Here is a 5,306-nt window from a genome sequence, read left to right as displayed (position 1 = left end):
AAACATCTGTTCTCAACATCCAAAGACAGAGAAGCCAATGTCTGCCCACCACGTTAACCCTCTTACACCGGCAGGAGACAGACATTCCAAGACTGTGGATCAAGAGAAACAACACCAGCAAAAGCCACAGCTAGCCCAGGCTCAGACACCCCAGTACAAAAATCCAGAACCCAAAATGCATAAGAATGTGAGACTGTTGAGCATCAGCATGACAAGACCCCACTCTGGGCCAGGGGCTCCGCCGTGGCCAAACAGAAGCTCCCCAAGTACTACACAGCTTCGCTTTGGGGCTGTTTGCAGGTGTGTAGGGATAGGATGAACTGTGATCTCCTTTCCCCAGGAGATCTTGTGGTGTGTATTCACATGTCCCCAAACTGAAAAAGCCTAAAATATGAAACTCCCTGGCCCCAAGCATTCTGGATAAGACCTGTGCACAGGAGAAGCCTTGCAGGTTCACAGCTCCCTCACCCACCAGCACCCACCGCCAAGGCAGTGACCCGGGAGGAACACGGAAGCACAGTGGGAATGTGGCTTCAGGGCCAGGTTCTTTACACAGGGACAGGACATGGCAGAGGCAAGGCAGCTCTGCTACCACCAACAGCACTTGTGGGAGCATGGGTCTTTGCTAGCAGCCCCATCAGGAACGGCTCTGGACAAGAAGAACTTTTTCAGTGTTACAGGTCTTCTCTTCATATTCAGCATTTAAAAATAACAAGCCACTTTTTCTAAGAAAAGTGATTTCTAGATCATTAGAGTTCAGCATTTGGGCTTGAACACACAGCAATGGAAAGGAAGAACTCTCATCCTGGTTTGAACCAAGTGGCACAGGCCTTGAGTTACCTTGGGAGTGGGCACTTTTCTGTTTGTGTCTACCTTCAGTGTCTATCATGTCCTCCTGTTTACTTCCTCCTATTTTCCAGAGCCTCCGTGGCTGGGAAATCACAGGTGAAAAAAAAAAACAGAAACAGACTGAGCTACAATGCATTTGGATTTTGTCATTTTTCAAGAGCCTTTAATTCAAATGGTCAACATGCCAGTGTTAGGGTAGCTGGCACAAATATCCACGAAGGACACATCTCTGAGTTCAAGCAAAGGTTTGTTGACAGGGAATATCTGCTAGGCCACCCTTCTGCAAGGTGCAGCAGCCTGCCAGAAAAAACTTCTCAACTACATAGTCAAGTATAAAAGAGTAGTTTAAAAATAACCTATCTCGTCCTGTGATTATTATGTGGCATCTTTGCTGTGGTTTTGGTAGTTAGGGACTCTTTCAGGGTGGGCCTTAACGGGAAGGTCATGCCTGCATGGGTGGCAGGTGCTGATTTTCAAAATGGAGTTACTTTGGCCTAAGTACCTGACAGACAGAAGAGCATATTTTAATTCCTTCAATGACAAGAAACCCTATGGTAGAATACTATCCCCCCCCCTTTTTTTTTGGTACAGGGGATTTCTCTCAGGGGCACTGAGCCACATCCTCAGCCCTATTTTGTACTTTTTATTTAGAGACAGGGTCTCACTGAGTTGCTTAGCACCTCTCTGTTGCTGAGGCTGGCTTTATACTTGTGATCCTCCTGCAGGCTCTGGAGCTTCTGAGATTACAGGTGTGTGCCACCACGCCTGGATCATATTTGCAATCTTTTCATGTCCTTTTTTTTGAGACAGGGTTGTTACCCCTAGAATGGAGCCACCCTCCTGCCTCAGTCACCTAAGTAGCTGGGCTGCAGGAATGCCTGGCTTTTACATGTCCTTTTACAAATATAGAATACAATACACTTTTCTCTACCTTGCCATTTTCAAGAAGCAACGGATGCCCCAGCAATACACATTTTCTTATAATGTGCCTGTTGCTGAAATCTTGCTCCTTGTTCCTGATGCCAATCCAATAATGATGACATAGTTTTGAGAAAAAGGAAAATGAAGGTTTATTGATTTGTTTCTGGGGACTCCTCTCCCAGAAGCTGTAATTCTGCCCATTATCTTGAACCGGAGGGGGAGAATTAAAGAGGTGGTTCAAAGGCTACATTCCAGCTGTTCTGTGTTGGAGCTGTAATTCACTTGTTAATTTGGGAGATAGTCATTTCTGAGATCTTCTGGTACCATCCCCAAAGTCTGGATAACTTGTTCCTTATGGTGGCTGTGTACTCAGGGACAGATAATTTTTTCTAGGTTGGGGAAGAAAGGTAATCCTGTTTCTCCTGAGATTATTAGAGAGGCACAGGGAGAGCACAGCAGTAAGGGTTATATTCAAAGCATACCGTGGACCACTGTTACATTCCTATAGGGGCAAAATTTCTAGGGTCATGGATGCTGTTGTACCTGTACTTTCATAAACTCGAATCATACAGTCTTGTTAATATCTTGCTTAAATTATTAAGAACATTCTGAATACCAGCCCTGCGGTGTTGACCCAGCACCACACGGACACCTAGACTGAAAACTCCTATGTTGTGCAGGGTCCCTGGGGTGCACCTTGAGTCACCTCACCCCAAGCAGGAGACCCCAGGGTGGTGGTGCATTCAGACCTAGCTTCCTTGCCTCTCCCTTCCTTCCTAGCTGTCTGTCTTGCACCTGGGGTGACTTGGTCCCTTCTGCTGAGTCTGCAGCCTAAGCATCCAGCTGCCTGCTGTTGGATGGCCTGGCTGTCGCCCTCCCAGGCACAGAGTTCCAGGGGCAGAGACATATGGGCCTGGCTGGGGTCAGCTGTCCAGCCTGGTCTAATCAGCAGAGGCCAGGTATCCAGAGGCAGTTCTCATGGATGGGGGAATCTTCATGAGCCCCGAAGACACCCCTGGAGGAACCTGTGGCCCTTTCAAAAATGACCCTGTGTACCCACAACTCACTTTGCTGTTCCACCTTGGAACTCTTCTCACTGGAATCCACGAGTCATTCACGTGACACTGTGAAGAGCCGGAAGAGGGAACATGGAAGGCCCCTCCTCTTCAGGAACAGGTGTACCTGTAGCAGCAAGTGCTGTCCCTCCTGCCCACCGTCTGTCCAGGCCTTGGCCCATGAAGGCTGTCACACACGCACACAACCTTGGCATACAACCTTGGCACTGCTTGAACCCCATGGTCAGCCCTGGACTGTTGGATGGCTTCTTTTTGGCAGATCTTTGTGCTGTGCCCTGTGCTCCTGGCCAGCTGTGGAGACTGGAGACTCCCATTCCAGGGTGCTCCCTCCCACTGGGCTCTGTGGGTGGGCCAGGGGTGCCACTTGGGGTCACTCCATCTTCTCTCCCATCACCAAACAGGGTCAGTCCTGCCTGGTCAGATGGTCAGGGGCCATACACAGCCCCAGCTGCTTCTTTAGGGGTGGGGCGTGGTGGGCTTCCTCCCATTCCCATCTCCGGCTTCCCTGACCCTGGGCAAGTGCCCAGAGCAGCTCAGGATTGATGGGCCATCTTTTTATTTTTCATTTTTAGAGCTTTATAGTTTTACATAGTAATTGTGTTCATCCCCACAAAGTCATACATGCATGGAATTTGATTTTAGTTCATGATTCCCCTTTTCTTTCCTATTCTTCCTCCCTCCCCTGTTCTCCTTCCTCTGCTCTACTAGACTTCCTTTCTCTCATCTATTTATGTGTGTGTGTGTGTGTGTGTGTGTGTGTGTGTGTGTACATAGGGTTAGGGTTAAGTTATATATATATAAGGTACCAGAGTTTAAACACAGGGTCACTTAACCACTAAGCCACATCCACAGCCCTATTTTATTTATTTATTTTTGAGACAGGGTCTCACCAAGTTGCTTAGGGCCTCTCTAAGTTGCTGAGGCTGGCTTTCAACTTGAGATCCTCCTGCCTCAGCCTCCTGAGCTACTGGGATTACATGCATGTGCCACTGTGCCCAGCTAATTTATATTTGATCTGTGCTTTCCACCTGTGCATAAAGGTAAATTTCCTGTGATGTATTTACATATGCACCTGACAGTATTTTTTTAAAAAAAATTTAGTTGTCAGTGGACTTTTATTTTATTTATATGTGGTGCTAAGAATCTAACCCAGTGAGTCACAGATGCTAGGCAAGCTCTCTACCAGTGAGCCCCAGCCCCAGCCTATGTCATGAGTTTTTAAGAACTCATTCTGCATTGCCTCCCCTACCCCATCCCTCCTCTCTACCTCTTGATTTCCTTCTTCAGTACTGATCTTCCTTTTATATTTATGATAGTATATCCCTCCCTCTCCCTTTCCTTTTATTTTACTCTTGCTTCTGCACACGAGTGAAAACATTGACCTTTTTTAATGACAAATAGAATGCTATTGTGTATACATACCACAGTTTTGTAATCCATTCATCTATTGATGGGCCTCTGGGTTGATACCATAATTTAGCTATTGTGAATTGTGCTTCTATAAACATTGGGGTGGGTCTGTCGCTATAGTATGCCAGTTTTAGATCTTTTAGAAAGATACCAAGGAGTGGGTTACTGGATCATGTGGTGGCTCTGTCCCTAGTGTTTTGAGGAGTGTCCCAACCACCCCAGAGTGGTTGTACTAGTTTGCAGTCCCACTGGCAGTACACTAGTGTTCCTTCTCCCCCCAACCTCACCAGCATTTATTGTTGTTCAGAATTTATTATTTTATTCTTGGTTTTTGCCATTCTGACTGGAGTGAAATGGAATCTCAGTTTGGTTTTGGTTTGCATTTCCCTGATTGCAAGAGCTGTTGAACATTTTTCCATCTGTTTGTTGGGACGGGCCCTTTTTGACCAGAGGCCAGCCTGGACACAGCCATGTGACATGTTCTCTGCCCCTGTCTGCACTCCCAGCATATGCAACTGTGGTCCGGTGATAGTGATTGTGTTTTCTGTTCCCAGGAACAAAAAGGATCTCCGCAGGAGACGCCAAGGGACACGTGGCTAAGGATCATGGGCCTGGGGGCTGGACTCGTGCTGGCTGCCTTCCTGCTCTGGAGCAGCCTGGGGACCGAGGATGGTGTCACCGAGGTCCTGGCCCATCATGGTGAGGTCCTGGCAGGCATGTTCATTGAGGTGCCCTGCTCTGAAGACTATGATGGCCACAGGAGGTTTGAAGGTATGGTGTCCCCAGCCCAACGGCAGTTCTGAGAGCCATAGGCCTCTGTGCAAATTGTTTCATGGCCATTGCTGGACAATAGTGGCTCAAGCTACAAGCTGCCAGGCAGCAGATGACTGTCCCTCCTGTTCAGCTGGAACTGCCTGGCCTGGGAGCAGAGGCAGTGTCCCTGGTCTGGTTGTTCCAGTGGTGCCTGTGGTGAAGTCACAGACATGGCAAGGTGGGGAAGAGAAAGTTGAGCCAGAAAATACACAGAAGCTGTGGTAACAAGAAGGCCAC

This window comes from Callospermophilus lateralis, unplaced genomic scaffold (genome assembly GCF_048772815.1).
Source record: "Callospermophilus lateralis isolate mCalLat2 unplaced genomic scaffold, mCalLat2.hap1 Scaffold_113, whole genome shotgun sequence".
NCBI classification, from domain to species: Eukaryota; Metazoa; Chordata; class Mammalia; order Rodentia; family Sciuridae; genus Callospermophilus; species Callospermophilus lateralis.
This window is presented reverse-complemented; position numbering follows the sequence as displayed.